This window comes from Elephas maximus, chromosome 17 (assembly GCF_024166365.1).
Source record: "Elephas maximus indicus isolate mEleMax1 chromosome 17, mEleMax1 primary haplotype, whole genome shotgun sequence".
Taxonomy (NCBI): domain Eukaryota; kingdom Metazoa; phylum Chordata; class Mammalia; order Proboscidea; family Elephantidae; genus Elephas; species Elephas maximus.
Genome location: NC_064835.1, coordinates 88,080,392 through 88,097,488, shown reverse-complemented (window position 1 = coordinate 88,097,488; position 17,097 = coordinate 88,080,392). Strand labels below are relative to the sequence as shown.

The following is a 17,097-nucleotide window of genomic DNA, read 5'->3' as shown; positions in this document are numbered from 1 at the left end:
AGAGCAGCTGGTAGGTTCAAACTGCCGACCTTTCAGTTAGCCTGTGGGGCTTAATTAACCGTGGTGCCACCCTTGAAAACCCTATGGAGCAATTCTCCTCTGCTCTTTTTTCTCATGGGGTCTCTGTCAGTGGGAGTTGACTCGAGGGCAGCTAACGACAACATTGTTCAATGGCTGCGGAGTTTCTGTTTGTGGTGATGAAAAAGTTTTGGAAATAAATAGTGGTGAAAACCACACAACATTATGAATGTCATTAATGCCACTGAATTGTGTACTTAAAAATTGTTAAAATGGCAAATTTTATGTTATACATCTTTTATCACCATAAATTTTTAAAAATAGAAAGTTCTTGTATTATCCAAAATAAAACACATCAGGACATAGTGCTAAGTCAAAGCAAGTAAAGGGCCAGGCAGTGTCTAGAAAGGCATGTGCGTGAGACATCTCAAAGGCATGTGCGTGAGACATCTCTGAACAGTATAGGAGGCACTATCAAGACAATTTAATATGGGCAAGGAACAGTTGGTTAATAGGGATGAATTAAAGGAGAATTCATTTTTACCATGTAAACTTTTGTACTGAATTGTTTTTAACTTGCTCGTGTATGTGTTATTTTTAAAATGAAATAAGAAACTGAAGTGAAAAGGTGTCTGCCTGACGAACATCGGGGCATTATTTACAAAAGAAGTGCAGGTCCTGCTTGGAAGAAATCCCCTAAATCCTGGGCAGCAGAGGCCACAGTGCTGGGTTGGAGGGCTGGACATACACCAGAAAAGGCCTCCAAAGTACATTCTGTAGAAAGCTACAGAGCAAAACAAGGTATAGACGCAGGAGTGGGGGCTTATTCGTTATCCCCTGAGATAACTATGAAGAGGAAGAGCTCAGAAACTTTACTTTGTGGGGAGAAAGAAGCAGAGAGATAGAAGGGTGGGTGAGAGAATAGTAAAGAGTGAGAGAGAATCCCCAAGGCCACAGGGCCATCTTGTCCCTCCCTGGCCCTAAGCATTCTCTCAGCATTCCTCCCCAAACAGCACCTCGTTTTCGAACCCGAATGTCACCCTAGCACTTGGGTTCCTTTGATCTTCTCAGTTTCAATAACTACACCCGCTTTACTAATAAAGAGAAAATGTACCAATGCAGCTAAGAACTTAGCACAGACAGAGACGACTATAAAAAACATAGGCTGCAATTTTTGGGGACTTCTAAAGTTCCCAACCATGGGAACTTCCCCATGGAAGGAACCCCAAAAGACACAAACCCCAGAAGAAAGACGGGGTGGATCCACCTCCCGCTAGATTCTACCGCAGATAACACTGCGGCCACCAGTGATTTCAGAAAAATTTGTGAGCGGCCAACAGTACAGGGAAATATGTTGTGCTGCAATTGATTATTTTTGTGTGTTTTTTTTCTTGCCATTGTCTTGTAACTCCCACCCAGGTGATTGGGTGGGACTGTGCAAATAAGGTAATTGTGGCCCACCAAAGGGATTGGTTGGTTTTGCCATCCTGCCGGGTTTGAGGTGAGCCATCCCAGGGGCAGGAAGGGGAGGATCCCACCACCACCTATGGGCCTCCAGGCTGGGATCAGCCATGGAAGTCCCCTGGGCCGATGTATGGGGTTCTGCTCCTCACCTGGCCTTGCCCCTCCTGGACCACGCTCCAAGCTCCACAGCTTCTAGATTGTCCTGTTCATGTTTGCAGCGCTCCGCTATAGCTGACTAGGTAGGGTGCCCCGAAGTGGCTGCCCTGAGCTCTGTCATCCCCAGGTTTAGGAGATGGAAGAGGGTGTGGGCTTCTGCCTGGTCTCTTAAATGACTTCACCCCCCTCCCTAGAGGAGCCAAGGTGTGAACCAGCACCTGGACCAGAAGGCGAAGACCTCAGTTCCCTCTTTCACCTTTTTCCGTTTGAACCACTGCCCCGCCTCCTTATAGGCCTCCCCCTCTCACCAGTAAGTCACATTTTTTCAAGGACCAGAGTGATGGTCCTCCGAAACAAATCTGACCAGGGCACTGTCTGCTGTAAACCTCTGAGGCCCCCTCTGCCCTCGGGATCAAGAGGACGACCCTAATACGTTCCATAAGTAGGGCTGCCAGATTTAGCCCCCAAAATACAGGATGCCTAGTTAAATTTGAGTTTCAGGTAAACAACGAATACTTTCTTGATACAAGTGTATCAAATGCAATATTTGGGACAACCATACCCACAAGGCCTGTGAGATCGGCCCCAGGCCACCCCTGTCCCACCCCACTCACTGTCTGCACCCCCTTGCACTCTAACCTACCTTGGGACCTCCTGTTCCATCTGTAGGAGTGCTCCTTTCACCCCCTGCCCACTCCTAGTCTGTCCTGGCTGTGTTAACTAGCCTGCTAGTCAGAAGGAAGCTCAGCCACCACACTCTGGGGGGCCGCCATCTGTGGGGTCTGACCACAGCTCTTCTTCCTGCAGCTGTCTTCTGTTTGCAGCTCGCTAACGCTTGCATTTAAAATTTCACTTTGCAAGTAAAGAGGTGGAGCAGTGGTTCAAATGTATTTCCACTATGAGGAGTTAGCCCCATGAAGGTGGAGGAGGTGGCATCTCAGTGGTGAGTGTGTTGCCCAGGCACCTGGCCCAGCCCAGCACACAGTAGGCCCACAGAGCAGCAACGACACTGCAGGGGAAGGGAGCACAAGACTGCAAGGGCTGGGCTGAGGGCCCGCTTTGGAGGCTGGCTCTGCCGCTCACCAGCCATGCCACCTCGGGCAGGCAATTCAACCCCTCTCTGAATCAACTTCCTCATCTGTGAATGGAAATAGTTATGGGCTATCAGCAGGGATACCTGTGGGGGTGGCTAGCACATTCATGTGATGTTCTTGGGGCAGTGTGGGTTAGTGGTCTGCTGGTCACCTGGCCCCTGTGGCTGGGCCACTTTCTCCATGTGCATCCCAGCTGGTCAGCCAGCATCAGGTCCGTGCAGTCCCGTGGTCCTGCTGGTCACCGGGCAGCTTGTGACTGGCCCACTTTCTCCATGCCATCCCAGCTGTTCACCTGGCTCTGTGTGGCTGGGCCACTTTCTCCATGTGCATTCCAGCTGGTTACCCAGCATTAGGCCTGTGTAGCCCTGTGGTCCTGTTGGTCACCTGGCCCTGCATGGCTGGGCCACTTCCTCCATGCCACCCCAGATGGTCAGCCAGCGTCAGGCCATGCCATCCTGTGGTCCTGAGGGGATCAGAGCCATCTAATCATGACAGTCTTTTTTCATCTTCAAGAAGAAGTTAACTGACAATATTTTCTCGGTATCATTTTTGTTGCTCACAGATCCTTCCTCAATGTCGGTGTCTCTTTCAGGGTACAGGGAAGGTGGCACCAGGAGCAGCGTCCTCATCACTGTCGATCACCACCTTCACAGCGTGTCCATCTGTAGGAACTTCTCCCGAAGGCCCTGCTCCCAGGCTCCTCCCCTGCACGGGGTAGGGGGGGAAGTGTATGAGCTGTGTGCCCCCTCGCAGTCCACGCTGTGGCCTGAGGGTGTGAAACTGTGTGAACTGTGTACTACAGATTAGTAAATAAGCACAATTAAGCCCATGCATACCTTGCTTACTGTAAGCCTAGGCGAAACTTGCTTACTGGTTAATCTGCCCTGGGCCTGTGCTGCACTTGTGTTGCAAAGCAGTCCCCATCCTCTACCTCGGGTGATCTAAGGAGACAGAGGGAAGGGAAGGAGTACGTGGGAGAGGAGATGGTAAAGGTTCTGCTAACGGGCACATTGAAGTTCAACAGTGGGGTGAGGAACTTCACGGTGACTTTGTGCTGGTCTGTGTTGTGGCCATGGGGTGAGGAAGTAGCCAGGTTTTGTAAAGTGTGTGAGAATAAAAGTAGAAGAATTTGCTTATGGATTGGATACGGGCAGAGAGAAAGAGACATCTAGGGTGGAGCCCTGGATTTTGGCCCAGGCAAATGGAAGGAAGGATGCTGCTGAAATAAGACAGGGGAGGTTGCAAGCGTGGGTGGTAGGGATCGGAAGTTAGGTGGTTGCGCATCTTGAGTCTGAAGATAGCCCCCATTCTGTTGGTTTCTGTTAACCCTCAGCATCAGGTGACATCTCCCCTGTAAAAGGCTCTTAAAGACCTCATCTCCACCTCATGGCCCAGCCCACTTGCCCCAGCCAGTGGAGGACCCCTGCTCTATCGCAGCCTCGTCCATTTCCTTCCAGGTCTGCAGAAACGACCAGTCCTTACCCACCTCGGGGTATTCCTTCTCATCTACCAGGACACCTTTCGGTATTTTCACTTTCTGGTGGTGATTTTAGACCACCACCGGCCTGCTGCTTTTCCAGAGAAGTGAGAGATGGTACCTGGTATAGTGCGATGGATCGCTTTTGTGTGGCCCTTCTCGACATGGTCTTGTAACTCCTGCTCAGGTGGTTGCGTAGAACTGTGAGATAGGGCAATTGAATGGGTTACTGTTTATTTTTCCATTAACTGGTAATTTATTTGAAATTGAATGTTTTCTGTCTTCTGGTTAGGCTGAGGGTGTGGCTTTTGTGTTGTTTCAACTGTTCTTTTGTTTTTTATTGAATATTTTAGGAAAATAAGATTTATTCTTCCACCATTACCTGAGCTACCCAGAATTCTAAAATATAATTTTTTTGTGTAACTTTTTGGTCCCAAATAATCTCTTCCATCCCAGCCTCTGCATATAGTAGGTAAACATGAGGCTAAAAGGCAGGCAAACTACCTAAATTGTGGGGCCCAATGTAAAATGAAAATAACAAGAAAAAAAAGTCCAGTTGAAAGTACTAAAATATAAATACTTTTTCCTTAAAAATAGCTTAATACTGATAAAAATGTAACATGGAAAATAATGGTACATAAGTAACAAAATAAACCTACAAATTTATAATATTCGTGGTATAATTTTATCTAATAAATAACTACTTTATTAATGTGAGGTCTTGATTGATTCTGAGAGGTTTCTAGTCTCGCTACTTCCAGTTTACTTAAGCTGATTTGGTTGGGTTTCTGTCACTTGCAGCTTAGAGTCTCGATTCCTGTCCTAGCATGTTCAGGCTTCAGTGTATGCAGAATTGAGGAAGCCATGAGACAGCCAAAGGAGGTTCTCTGTTTTGTCAGGGCCACCAGCATCCCCCTTCCTTCCCTGTCCAGAGACACCAGACCCCACCTTCCCACTGTAAGACAAGCCCCCACCTCACTCACTAGTATGACTTCACAGACCCTGGGGGTTCCAAAGAATCTTGCAGCCCAAGACTGTTAGGTCTGAAGGATCTTCAGGAGATTGGCCTCTTCTGGATGGTGTACAGAGTATGGCAAAGATGAGAGGAACAGTGACCCTTTTCTTTGTTGTCTTCCTTGTTTGTTCACAAGGTACTGAAATCTATCCTCTCTACCTAATCGAAGGTACAGTCACAGGTATCCTGATGTGAGGCCCCCTGTGAGCCTAACCTGGCAGGGGTGGGGTCCACCTCCCACAGGTTCTGCTACAGTGAACACAAGGTTTCACCCCACCCCTACTTTCTTTACCTCACCCAATTTATCATTAGGGATTTTTCACTGGAGAAGTTTTCCTTACTTTCTAAAATCCAGAGCTCCACAAAGGGTAGTATGTTGTTGTTGGTGTTAGGTGCCGTCGAAGTTGGTTCTGACTCATAGCGACCCTATGCACAACAGAACGAAACACTGCCTGGTCCTGCGCCATCCTTAAAATCGTTGTTATGCTTGAGCTCATTGTTGCAGCCACTGTGTCAATCCACCACGTTGAGGGTCTTCCTCTTTTCCGCTGACCCTGTATTCTGCCAAGCATGATGTCCTTCTCCAGGGACTGATCCCTCCTGACAACATGTCCAAAGTATGTAAGATGCAGTCTCGCCATCCTTGCTTCTAAGGAGCATGCTGGTTGTACTTCTTCTAAGACAAATTTGTTCGTTCATTTGGCAGTCCATGGTATATTCAATATTCTTCGCCAACACCACAATCCCAAGGCGTCAATTCTTCCTCAGTCTTCCTTATGCATTGTCCAACTTTCACATGCATATGATGCAATTGAAAATACCATGGATTGGGTCAGGCACACCTTAGTCTTCAAGGTGACATCTTTGCTCTTCAACACTTTAAGGAGGTCCTTTGCAGCAGATTTACCCAATGCAATGCGTCTTTTGATTTCTTGACTGCTGCTTCCATGGCTGTTGATTGTGGATCCAAGTAACATGAAATCCTTGACAACTTTGATCTTTTCTCCGTTTATCATGATGTTGCTCATTGGTCCAGTTGTGAGGATCTTTGTTTTCTTTATGTTGAGGTGCAATCCATACTGAAGGCTGTGGACTTTGATGTTCATTAGTAAGTGCTTCAAGTCCTTTTCACTTTCACCAAGCAAGGTTGTGTCATCTGCATGTTGCAGGTTGTTAATGAGTCTTCCTCCAATCCTGATGCCCCGTTCTTCATATAGTCCAGCTTCTCGTATTATTTGCTCAGCATACAGATTGAATAGGTATGGTGAAAGAATACAATCCTGACTCACACCTTTCCTGACTTTAAACCAATCACTATCCCCTTGTTCTGTCTGAACAACTGCCTCTCGATCTAGGTAAAGATTCCTCATGAGCAAAATTAAGTGTTCTGGAATTCCCATTCTTCGCAATGTTATCCATAATTTGTTATGATCCATACAGTTGAATGCCTTTGCATAGTCAATAAAACCCAGGTAAACATCCTTCTGGTATTCTCTGCTTTCAGCCAGGATCCATCTGACATCAGCAATGATATCCCTGGTTCCACGTCCTTTTCTGAAACCGGCCCGAATTTCTGGCACTTCCGTGTTGATATACTGCTGCAGCTGTTTTTGAATGATCCATTTTAACTTTACATCATAAACATTTTCAAACATACACAACAGCTTCCATCTACTAATCAGGCCAATCTTGTTTTATCTATTCCCTCACACTCATTACTCATACCTGTTGCTGTCGAGTTGATTCTAACTCATAATGACTTTATAGGACAGAGTAGAACTGCCTCATAGGGTTTCCAAGGAGCAGCTGGTGGATTCAAACAGCCAACCTTTTGGTTAGCAGGCAAGTTCTTAACCACTGTGCCACTAGGGCTCCTATACTTATTTTTTTTTTAAAGCTTCATTGAGATATAATTTATATACCATAAAATTCACTCTTTTAAGGTATATAATTCAGTGGTTTTTATAGTCACAGAATTATGAATCATCACTATCTGACTGTAGAAGGCTTTCATCAGTCCAAAAAGAAACCTCATACCCACTACCGGTCACTCTCCTTACGCTGCTTCCCCAAACCCCTGACAACCACTAATCTACTTTCTGTCTCTGTAGCTAGCCCTATTCTGGACATCTCATGTCAATGGAATCATACAATATGTGGTCTTTTGTGAGTGGGTTCTTTAACTGGTATAATGTTTTCAAAGTTTATCCATGTGGTAGCATGTATCATTACTTCATTCATTTTTATGAATGAATGATATTCCATTGTATATGTGTACCACATTTTGTTCATTCATTAGTTGAAGGACATTTGAGTTTTTTCTACTTTTTGGCTATTATGAATAATGCTGCAATGAACGCAGTATGTTTTCATTTCTCTTGGGCATATACCTAGGAGTGGAATTGCTGGGTCATACGGTAATATATGGAACGCGTAAGTTGGAAACAAAGAAGAAGGATAGGTAGTTGGAAAATACGGTCTTGGTGATAGAAACGATGCCAGAGATCACATGATAGAATTTTGCAAGATTTCCAGCAACTTCTTCACTGCAAATACCCTTTTTACCAACAAAAACAGCGACTATACACACAGGCCTCACCAGATGGAATGCACAGGAATCAAATCGACTACATCTGTGGAAAGAGATGATGGAAAAACTGAATATCATCAGTCATAACAAGGCCAGGGGCCAACTGTGGAACAGACTATCAATTGTTCATATGCAAGTTCCAGTTGAAACTGAAGAGAATTAGAACAAGTACACCAGAGCCAAAGTACGACCTTGAGTATATCCCACCTGAATTTAGAGACCATCTTGAAAAAAGATTTGGTGCATTGAACATTAATGACCAAAGACCAGATGAGTTGTGGAATGACGTCAAGGACATCATACGTGAAGAAAGCAAAAGGTCATTAAAAAGACAGGAAAGAAAGAGAAGGCCAAAATGGATGTCAGAAGAGACTCTGAAACTTGTTCTTGAACATCAAGTAGCTAAAGCAAAAGGAAGAAATGATGAAGTAAAAGAACTGGACAGAAGATTTCAAAGGGCAACTTGAGAAGACAGAGTAAAGTATTATAACGACATGTGCGAAGAGCTGGAGATAGAAAACCAAAAGGGAAGAACACGCTCAGTGTTTCTCAAGCTGAAAGAACTGAAGAAAAAATTCAAGCCTTGAGTTGCAACAGTGAAGGATTCTATGGGGAAAATATTAAACAACGCAGAAAGTGTCAAAAGAAGATGGAAGGAATACACAGAGCCATTATACCAAAAAAAATTGGTTGACGTTCAACCATTTCAGGAGGTTGCATATGATTAGGAACCGATGGTACTGAAAGAAGAAGTCCAAGCTGCCCTGGAGGCACTGCTGAGAAACAAGGCTTCAGGAATTGGCGGAATATCAATTGAGATGTTTCAACAAACAGTTGCAGTGCTGCAAGTGCTTTCTCGTCTATGCGAAGAGATTTAGAAGACAGCTACCTGGCCAACCGACTGGAAGAGATTCATATTTGTGCCTATTCCCAAGAAAGGTGATCCAACCAAGTGCAGAAGTTATTGTACAATATAATATGCAAGCAAAATTTTGCTGAAGATCATTCAAAAGCAGCTGTAGCGATGTATTGGCAGGGAACTGCCAGAAATTCAGGACAGATTCAGAAGAGGACGTGGAACCAGGGATATCACTGCTGATTTCAGGTGGATCGTGGCTGAAAGCAGAGAATACCAGAAGGATGTTTACCTGGGTTTTATTGACAATACAAAGGCATTTGACTGTGTGGATCATAACAAACTATGGATAACATTGCGAAGAACGGGAATTCCAGAACACTTAATTTTGCTCATGAGGAATCTTTACCTAGATCGAGAGGCAGTTGTTCAGACAGAACAAGGGGATAGTGATTGGTTTAAAGTCAGGAAAGGTGTGAGTCAGGATTGTATTCTTTCACCATACCTATTCAATCTGTATGCTGAGCAAATAATACGAGAAGCTGGACTATATGAAGAACGGGGCATCAGGATTGGAGGAAGACTCATTAACAACCTGCAACATGCAGATGACACAACCTTGCTTGGTGAAAGTGAAAAGGACTTGAAGCACTTACTAATGAACATCAAAGTCCACAGCCTTCAGTATGGATTGCACCTCAACATAAAGAAAACAAAGATCCTCACAACTGGACCAATGAGCAACATCATGATAAACGGAGAAAAGATCAAAGTTGTCAAGGATTTCATGTTACTTGGATCCACAATCAACACCCATGGAAGCAACAGTCAAGAGATCAAAAGATGCATTGCTTTGGGCAAATCTGCTGCAAATCACCTCTTAAAGTGTTGAAGAGCAAAGATGTCACCTTGAAGACTAAGGTGCGCCTGACTCAATCCATGGTATTTTCAATCGCATGATATGCATGTGAAAGCTGGACAATGAATAAGAAAGACCGAAGAAGAATTGACGCCTTGGAATTGTGGTGTTGATGAAGAATATTGAATATCCCATGGACTGCCAAAAGAATGAACAAATCTGTCTTGGAAGAAATACAACCAGAATGCTCCTTAGAAGCAAGGATGGCGAGAGTTCGTCTTACATATTTTGGACATGTTGTCAGGAGGGATCAGTCCCTGGAGAAGGACATCATGCTTCATACAGTACAGGGTCAGGGAAAAAGAGGAAGACCCTCAGCAAGATGGATTGACACAGAGGCTGCAACTGGGCTCAAGCATAACAATTGTGAGTATGGCGCAAGGCTGGGCAGTGTTTTGTTCTGTGGTGCGTAGGGAGGCTATGAGTTCAAACTGACTTGATGGCACCTGATAACAACAACAACAACAACATGGTAACTGTATGTAGACAATTCTGAGGAACTGACGTAACTGTTTTTAAGATAGATTCTTGACTGTTAGTGTTTTGAAACATTCCCAATCATCATGTCATTTCATGAAAATATTTTAGTTTTCTATCTCTAACAGATTGACTTTTTCTTTCACATATCCACAATGCCATTTTCACACCAAAAAAATTAGCAGTAATCCTTAATACCATCTAGTACCCAGTCCATATTGAAATTTTTGCAATTGCCTAAAATATGTCTGTTTTTAATTGGTTTGTTGAAATGAGAATTCAAGCGAGGTCCACATGCAGAATTTGGTTGCTGTCTTTTTTTTGTTGTTTTTAATAAAATCTTTATTGAGAAACAAATCACAGATCACACAATGTACTTAAAGTATATGACCCAATGTTTTTTAATATATCCACAGAGTTGTTCAGCTGTTACCATCCATCTTTTTCCATTATTAGGTTTATCCTTCTCTCAGGCCCTTTGATCCCCCTCCTAATTTAGACCTTTGCTGTGGACAGGTGTTGAGTAGGAGATAGCACATTTCCCTCTTCTCCAAAATAAAAAAGCAACATATTTCCAAAATAGTCAAAGCCACTCCTTGTTGGCGTCATTCCTCAAGGAGAGGAAAGCTTCTCTTTAAAACAGGAGAATGTGCGTCTGTCCTGATTTGCTCCCCTCGAAACTGAGCAATGAGCAGAACCATCCTTGGAAGCAGCGTCTTTCATTGCAGTTCATAATCGATGACAGCAGGGAGTGATGAGAACCATAGGGCGCTGCTGGGTTTACAGATCACATTGGCGATTTTATCTCCCCTCGTCCTCAGCCAACCTGTGGGTTGTAACTTCCCGCCAGTCAGGTCCCACAGGACTTGAGTGTCCAAGACCACAGGGCACTCGAGGGTGGACTGGAACTCAAATCCAGCTCTCTTTCCCCCGGAGCAGACCTATCACATGGCACGCCTCTCAAAATGGTGTGCAGCATAGGTGTGTGTTCAAGAGAATACTTGCAGATCCAGTGAAAGGTTTAATCACAGCTGAGGTTTACTTTCTCCATAGATTCAAATAATGAATTTGTGTCAAGATCAAAAAACCTAGATGAAGATTTGCCTAAAATATTTGGTAAGTAACCTCCTTATGTGAAACATTAACGTTGTATTTGAAAGGAGTTGCTTGTCCACGGTTGTGTCCCAGATACCCTGTTCCTGCTGCTTTGAAGGGAGGGAACATGCTTTGCCTTGAGGCTGGAGTTGGTTCCCCTAAGTGTCAAACCCCCAAGAAATGAAGAAAACCACAGATTATAAACACTTGGAAGGGGCCTTACTTCTTGAAGAGTGGTCCATGTGCCAGCAGCCTGAGCTTCATCTGGGAGCTTGTTAGAACTACAGTGTCCGCCCCAGCTCCAACCCACCAAGTCACATTTGTCTCCGCCAAGGTCCCGGGGAGATTTCTGTGCGTGTTGGAAATGGCGAGGCTCCTAGGCTGAGATAGCCTTCTCCCATGGTTCTCAGCTGTAATTGAGCATGAGAATCCGTAGGAGATTGTTACAGACACTCTGGGCCAGCTCCCGTAGACTCAAGATCCGGGGTGAGGTTTTTGCATTAGTGGTTTCTGAGCCCTCCAGGTGATGCCAGAGTTGGGAACCATATTGATCTAATCTAGAACCAGAAAGCCAGACCTATTGCTGTCAAGTCGATTCTGACTCATAGCGACGCTATAGGACAGAGTAGAACTGCCCCGTAGGGTTTCCAAGGCTGTAAATGTTTACAGAAGCAGACTGCCACATCTTTCTCCCACAGAGTGGCTGGTAGGTCTGAACTACCAACCTTTTGGTTAACAGCTAAGTTCTTAATCACTGTGCCACCAGGGCTCCTAAGACCCTCACTTAACATTTGAGAAAAACTAAGGTCCGGGGAAGTCCTCTTTAGCAGAAAGCTGAGACCGGGAGTGAAGGCTGGGACTCACAGTCATCTGGTCAGAGGAATGGTCCAAATTCCAGTGCAATCCCTCTTGTCTGGTGCCTGTGATATGGGTCAGGAGTTATAAACCAAGTCCTTTCCAGAGCTGACAGAGAGAAAAGCCTTCCCCTGGACCCAATGCCCTGAATTTGGACTTGTAACCTACTAGACTGTGAGAAAATAAATTTTTCTTTGTTCAAGCCATCCACTTGTGCTATTTCTGTTATAGTAGCACTAGATGACTAAGACACAGCCCTTGATTTCTTGCTCCATTGCAGCTGTATGGTCATGTCTGTGTCTAGTTCTGCCCTTCCACGTGTCTGGGTGGCTCAGGGACACAGACCAGGCATTGGGCCTTCATCCTCTTTGAGCCTCCAGCAACAAGCACAGTTTCTGTAAAGAGCTAGCGCTCAGTACAAGCTTGTTGTAGAAATGATACACAGTCCTATACTCTACCCCAATCTACACGGGCCTTTAATGTCTAGGAACTTTTACCTGTTCCTTTGCACAGTAATTGGCTATAAAAATCGACTAGCCAACAAAACAAGGATGCCTGCTTTCACCACTGCTATTAAACATTGTACTGGAATTTCTAGCCAGAGCAATTAGGCAAGAAAAAGGAATAAAAGGCATCCAAATAGGAAATGACGAAATTAAAGAAAAAAAAAACTATATTCATAAATGACATGATTCTCTGTATAGCAAATCTCAAAGAATCCACAAGAAAGTGCCTAGAGCTAATAAATGAATTCATCAAAGTTGTGGGGGACAGGATAAACACAAAAATCGGTTGTTTTTATATGCCAGCAAAAACAAGATGAAAAGGAAATCAAGAAATACAATAGCATCTGAAATAACAAAATATCTAGGAATAAATTTAACCACTGAAAATTATAAAACATTGCTGAAAGAAATGAAATAAATGGAAAGACATCTAGTGTTCATGTTTAATACTGTTAAGATGTCAATACTGCCCAAAGCAATCTACAGATTCAATGCAATCCTTATCAAAATCCCACCAGTCTTTTTTTTTGCAGAAATGGAAAAGATGATCCTCAAATTCATATGGAATTGTATGGAGCCCCAAAGCCAAAAACAGTCTTGAAAAAGAAGACTCACACTTCCTAATGAAAAACATACTGTAATGCTATAGTAATCAAAACAGTGTGGTATTGCCATAAGAATAAACATATAGGCCAGTGAATAATACAGAGATCCCAGAAATAAATTCTCATATATATTGCCAACTGATTTTCAACAAAGGTTCTAAAACTATTCAATGCAGAAAGGACAATCTTTTCAAAAAATGGTGTGGGAAAACTGGATTTCCACAAAAGAATGAAGCTGGACGTTTACCTTATACAAAACTAGCTCAAAATGGATCAAAGACCTGAATCTAAGAGTTAAAACTATAAAACATTTAGAAGAAAACTTGGAGGAAAAGCGTCATGACCTTGGCAGTTGTAATGGGTTCTTAGATGTGACACTAAAAGCACAATCAATAATAGAAAAAATAGACACATTTGTCTTCATCAAAATTAAAAACTTTTGTGCATCAAAGGACACTATCAAGAAAGTGAAAATACAACTCACAGAATTGGAGAAAATATTCGCAAATCATATATCTGATAAGGGATTAAAATCCAGAAGGTATACCAGACTCATAATTCAACAATACAAACAACCCAATTAAAAATGGGTTGAGAACCTGAGTAGATATTTCTCCGAAGAAGACATACAAATGGGCATAAGCACAAGAAAAGATGTTCAAGCTCATTACTCACTGAAAAAAAAACCCATTAATCACTAGGGAAGTGCAAATCTAAACCACAATGAGATACCACCTCACACCCACTAGGATAAAAACGATAAAACCAAACTCAGTGCCGTTGAGTCGATTGACTCATAGCGACCCTATAGGACAGAGTAGAACTTCCCCATAGAGTTACCAAGGAGCGCCTGACGGATTTGAACTGCCCACCCTTTGGTTTGCAGCCATGGCACTTAACCACTGCGCCACCGGCGTTTCCCCCACTAGGATCGGTATTATCAAAAAACCAAAAAATGACAAACGGTGAGGGTTTGGAGAAACTGGAACCCTTGTTGTCTTAGTTTCCCAGGGCTGCCATAACAAAATGCCACAAAGTGGGTGGCTTTAGAAAACAGAAATTTATTGTCTCACAGTTCTGGGGCATCAGCAGGGCCATACTCTCCCTGTCTGCTCTAGGGGAAAATCCTTCCTAGTCTCTTTGAGCTTCTGGAAGCCCCAGGTTTTCCTGGCATTCCTTGATGTGTAGATGTGTCTTCACATTGTTTTCCCCTGTGTAACTCTGTTTCTGTGCCTGTTTTCCCCTTTTTATGAGACACCACTCAGAAGAAATTAGAACCTGCCACACTCCAAGACGACCTTATTAACTTAACTGGTAACATCTTCAAAAGAAAGAACCCATTTCCAAAAAAAGTCACATTCTCTGGTATGAATGTAAAATGCTGAAGCCGCTGTGGAAGACAGTACAGTTGTGCCTCAGAAAGTTAAACATAGAATCACCACGTGACCCAGCAATTCTACTCCTAGGTATACACCCAAAAGTCTTAAAAGAAGGAACCCAGACACTTGTGCACCAATGTTCGTGGCAGCATTATTCACCATAGCCAAAAGGCAGAAACAACCCAAATGTTCATGAACAGATGAATGAATAAACAAAATGTGGTATATACGTACCATGGAATATTATTCAGCCATAAAAAAGAATGAAATTCTGAAACATTCTAAAAACTTGGGTGAACCTTGGAAACATTATGCTGAGTAAAATAAGCCAGTCACGAAAGGATGACTATTGTATGGTTGTACTTACATGAGGACTGAGAATAGGCGAATTCACAGAGACAAAGTGGAACAGAGATTACCAGGGCCTGCGGGAGAGGGAAATAGGGGGTTATTGTTTAATGGCCGTAGAGTTTCTGTTTGGGATGGCAGAAGGATCTGGAGATGATAGCAGTGATAGTTACACAACACTGACTGTCTTAATGCCACTGAATAGTACACAAAAAATGGCAAACTTTGTTATTCTTATTTTATCGCCATAAAAAAAAAAAAGGAAAAAAATATAGATTCGTGGTTACTTGGGACTGGAGGAAGGAGGAGATGAAAAAGGTGAAGTGACTTGCTGAAGATCAGGCTTTTGTAAACAGTGAAATCACACTTTCGGTCCTGGTCTGTCTGTCACTGAGTTAGGACTCACATTGCAAAAAGCATCCCGAGGAGACGTGGTAAGGTCTCAAAGGAAGAGAATCGACATTCTGGTAGAAACGGGAAAGAAGGGTGTTTGTACGCAGGGGCAGCCTGGGGAAAGTCTCTGAGGGGGGTCGCGGTGACAAGAGGGGTGGGGAAGTTAATGACACCAAATACCATAAGATTTGGGGCCAAGTTTCTAGCTGTAGATCTTTAGTGGGCCATGTTTACTATCCAAGTTATCTAGAGCGATAGCAATCTTTCAGGAAAGCTTTATGCAGGCGGAGCTCCCCTTCCCGAGACAAGGTGTTTGGAACATGAAGTCACGTACCTGTTGAGTTTGTGTCATTATTCACTGTATTCGTAGCCTTCTTCAGGCACTTACAGAGTGTCGCTGTGTTAACATGCCTTTGTTTTCTTGAGATAAAATTCTGCTGCAAGTGTTTTCCAAAGTTCCACACGATCCAGCATATGATGAAACAAGAACAGCAGCCAGATCAGCTACAAAGAGCAGCGCGAATAAAAGCGAGTATTCCTTTTAAACCTGTATTTCTGAAGGTCTATTTATTTATTGTATTCGATGCACAGCCCCATCATTTTGGTATTCGGTCAACCAGCTACTTCTGGGGCAAAACCCAGTTGAGATGTGAAAGAAAGAATTGCCCCAAATACTCTCTATACCCTTCCACCAACAGTGGAGTTCTCTGGTCTAAAGTGTACACATTCCTGTATTTGGGCTGACCCCCGACATGCGTGTGTCAGGCAGTTGCTCACTTTCTGGAGGCTGTTCAGAGGACAGGAACCGCCTTCGCCAGTGGGGTTCACCATTCCTGGCAACTCAAGCCCAGAGTAGCAGCATGCATTTCCACTCAGCACACTTGATAGTTCCATGAGCCTGAGTCACTGGCAGGGCTGGGGAAAGCCAAGCTTTCCTACATCCCTCCTCATCACCCGCCCCACTGGCATCTGCACTGAGAAGCAGAGCAGACTTCTGTATTTGCTCAAATGCCAGAGCAGAGAGGAAGTAGCTGGCCCGTATGCAAAACATATGCGTTAGCCCCCAAATGCACAGAATATCAAGGGAACTCTTTAAGGCGGACAATATGTGTATTAGAAGGATTGAAAAAGGATAGCGATTAGTTGGAGCCCTGGTGTCACAGTGGTTAAGAGCTCAGCTGCTAACCAAAAGGTTGGCAGTTTGAATCCACCAGCTGCTCCTTGGAAGCTATAAGGCAGCTCTGTCTTGTCTTAATAGGGTCGCTATGAGTCGGAATCGACTCGATGGCAACAGGTAGGGTAGAATAGGTAGTGAGCCGTGTTGCAATCATGACTATCAGCAGTAAACAAATTTTATAAGGAACTACCCTTATCAATGCATTTTATCAACCACACGATTAAGATACAACATGAACATGTCACTGCATAATCTTGGTGGCTTTGTCCCGCACAATGTCTTATTATGCTCACTTGGCTGACAGCACGACAATGTTGTCAGCAAAGTGCAGTTCCATTCAGTGTATCTGTCCCTAATGATTCACCAACGTCTTGTTAACGGAGAACTCTACGTTTATCATTTATTGGATCAAAATAGTCCTACTGGAGCTCGTTGGTCCTACTCCATACAGGCTTTTCCTCCCAATTCCTGCAGAGTTGAGACCTGCCATGTGCTCGCCTTAGTCAGTTGCGGTGCAGATTGTCCATCAGTAAAGAAGGTGAAACCCAGCTTTGTCAGTGGTTTTCTGCAGGAACTTCAGATTCTTGCAGACACTTCCTGTGACACTCAGGATGGGGAGGTGCTGTGGCCGCACCAACATCCTCAGTGGGGTAGGCTTCTCCTCCCTAGTCAG

At 43.9% G+C, this 17,097-nt stretch overlaps 1 protein-coding gene across 1 annotated transcript in view; it reads left to right on the top strand.

Moving 5' to 3' along the window:
* Window positions 1-17,097, top strand: part of C17H2orf92 (chromosome 17 C2orf92 homolog) — a 38,508-nt gene that overhangs the window by 1,714 nt on the left and 19,697 nt on the right. The window contains exons 2-3 of the mRNA XM_049856953.1: window positions 11,120-11,182; window positions 15,674-15,775. The gene's annotated coding sequence lies outside the window, so the exon portion shown is untranslated. The remainder of the gene's footprint in view (window positions 1-11,119; window positions 11,183-15,673; window positions 15,776-17,097) is intronic.